Raw genomic sequence first — 2,965 nt, 5'->3', positions numbered from 1 at the left:
TTTCCATATATTTTTTAATTTCTTCTTTAATTACCTGGTTGACCCATTCATTCCTCAGTAGGATATTCTGTAACCTCCATGCATTTTCAGGTTTTCCAAACTTTTTCCTGTGGTTGATTTCAGGTTTCATAGCATTATTATCTGAAAACATTCATGGTATGATCTCAATTCTTTTATATTTTTTGAGGGCTGTTTTGTGGCCCAGTATGTGATCTATCTTGGAGAATGTTCCATGTGCACTCAAGAAGAATGTGTATTCTGCTATTTCAGATGAAAAGCTCTTAATACATCTGTAAAATCCATTTGGTCCAATGTGTCGTTCAGGACCATTGTTTTTTTATTGATTTTTCTGGCTAGATGATCTTCCCATTGCTGTAAGTCGAGTGTTAAAGTCCCCTGCAATCAGTACATCCTTACCAATAAGAGTGCTTATGTTTGTGATTGTTTTATATATTTGGGTGCTTTCAAATTGGGTGCATGGACATTTATAATTGTTAGCTCTTCTTAATGGATAGACCCCATAATTATGATATAATGCTTTTTCATCTCATGTTACCGCCTTTAGTTTAAAATCTAGTTTGTCTAATATAAGTATGGCTACTCCAGATATCTTTTGACTTCCAGTACGTTGATAGATGGTTACCCATCCCCTCACTTTCAGTCTCAAGGTGCCTTGGATCTAAAATGGGTCTCTTGTAGGCAGCAAGCAAATAGATGGGTCTTGAGTTTTTATCCATTCTGATGCCCTGTGTCTTTTGATTGGAGCATTTAGTCCACTTACATTCAGTGTTATTATTGAAAAATATGGGTTTAGAGTCATTGTGTTATCTATAGGTTTCTTATTTGCGGTGATATCTCTCATCCTTTGTGGTCTTTGCAAAATTCCATTCATAGATTCCCCTTTAGGATCTCTTATAGTTCTTGTTAGTGGTGATGAACTCCTCCTGTTTTTGTTTGTCTGGGAAAACCTTTATTTCTCCTTCTATTCTGAATGACAGCCAAGCTAGATAAAAGATCTTTGACTACATATTTTTCCTTTTCAGAACATTGAATATTTCCCACCACTCCCTTCTGGACTGCCAAGTTTCAGTAGATAAGTCTGCTACTACCCTTATGCGTCTACCCTTGTAGGATAAGATCCATTTGTCCCTAGCTTCTTTCAGAATCCTCTCTTTATCTTTGCATTTTGCCAGTTTCATTATGATATGTCATGTAGATTGATTCCTGTTACATCTGAAGGGAGTTCTCTGTGCTTCTTGCATTTTGATGTCTGTTTCCTTCCACAGATTGGAGAAGTTCTTAGCTATGATTTGTTCAAGTACACCTTCCACCTCTTTCTCTCTCACTCCTCTACTTCTGGAACTCCTATGATAAGGATATTGTTCCATTTCATTGAATCACTTGGATCTCTAATTCTCCCCACATGGTCCAGAAATGTTTTTATCTCTCTTTTTCTCAGCTTTCTCTTTTTTGATAATTTTATCTTCTATTTCACTTAACCTCTTGTCTTCAATCTTCACTGTCACTGCCTCTAGTTTATTTTGCAAATGATTTGCAGCATTTCTAAATTCCTCATGACTAGTTTTTAGTTCCTTGATCTCTGTAGTAATAGATTCTCTGCTGTCTTCTATACTTTTTTCAAACCCAGTGATTAATCTTGTGACTATTACTCTGAATTTGTGTTCAGTTATGATGTGTATATTTGTTTTAATCAATTCTTTAGCTGTCATTTCTTCCTGGAATTTCTTTTGAGGATAATTCTTCTGTTTCATCATTTTGGCTAGTTTTCTTTCTCTTACATATTTTTAAAGTTTGTCATGTGCCCTACACCTGTGAGCACTAATATATTAAAAAAGGGTCTTACACTGTCCAAGGCCTGGCCCTTCAAGGGGTGTTTCTGGGCATGCATTACTTGCTCTCTTTTGTTGTGACTTTGGTTGCTTTATCTCCCTACTTGTACTAATGTTCTGGACCTTCCATCAAGTATGATTTGATTTGTTTGTTGAAGTAGCCCTGGAAAGGGAAACAAACAAACAAACAAACAAACAAACAAAAAACCAGAAACACCAGCTACAACTAAACCATGGGATAGGGACAGTGTTGATGGAAAAGCCCTTATCCCATAAAAAAATAAAAATGATAGGGGTGGGAAAAGGAAAAGAAAAGAAACTTCACCAGAGAAATTATACAGCTTAATCCAGAGAGAGAGAGAGAGAGAGAGAGAGAGAGAAGAAAATAAAGAAGGTGATGTAAAACAAGTATAAAGAGAATAGATTAAGTATGTCTGCTTAAACAAACCAACAACCAGAATAACCAGACTAAAGGAGGAAGACTAAGGAGAAAAGAAAGAAGGAAAGAAAGAAAGAAAGAAAGAAAGAAAGAAAGAAAGAAAGAAAGACAGAAAGAAAGACAGAAAGAAAGAAATAGATAGATATAGATAGATAGATATAGATATCTAGATAATAGATATATCTATTATCTATCTCTCATCTATCATCTATCTATCTATTGATATAGATACATATCTATATAATAAGAATTGTTCAAGAATTAAATCAGAAAATGAGAAACCACTAGATGCCTTGGAACCAGTGCCATGCTGGTCTGGAGGTGAAGCCATCTGGTTTGTCAGAGTCAATCCTGCCCTAATAGATACACATTTACCAGGCATGGAGGGACATGGTTTGGTGTAGGTGGGTCCACTGTCCATTCCATGAAGCCCCTCCCTGTTGGTGATGGGGAGAAAAATGATAACACCCCAGTTTTTCTCCCCAGACTAGGTGCTCCAAATCACTCTGTTCAGGCCATCCTCATTGTGCCATAGGCACGAATGAAGTGGTTTTTCCCACTCCACCAATTCCCACACCTGCATGGTTCTTGGCTGTGATTTAAACCCTGATGTCTTAAAGGGTCCTAATCCATGTGCCCTGGTTCCCAGGAGGTGCTGCTCTGTGTCACCAACAGG

This window comes from Suricata suricatta, chromosome 6 (assembly GCF_006229205.1).
Source record: "Suricata suricatta isolate VVHF042 chromosome 6, meerkat_22Aug2017_6uvM2_HiC, whole genome shotgun sequence".
NCBI classification, from domain to species: Eukaryota; Metazoa; Chordata; class Mammalia; order Carnivora; family Herpestidae; genus Suricata; species Suricata suricatta.
Note: the sequence above shows the minus strand (reverse complement) of the source record.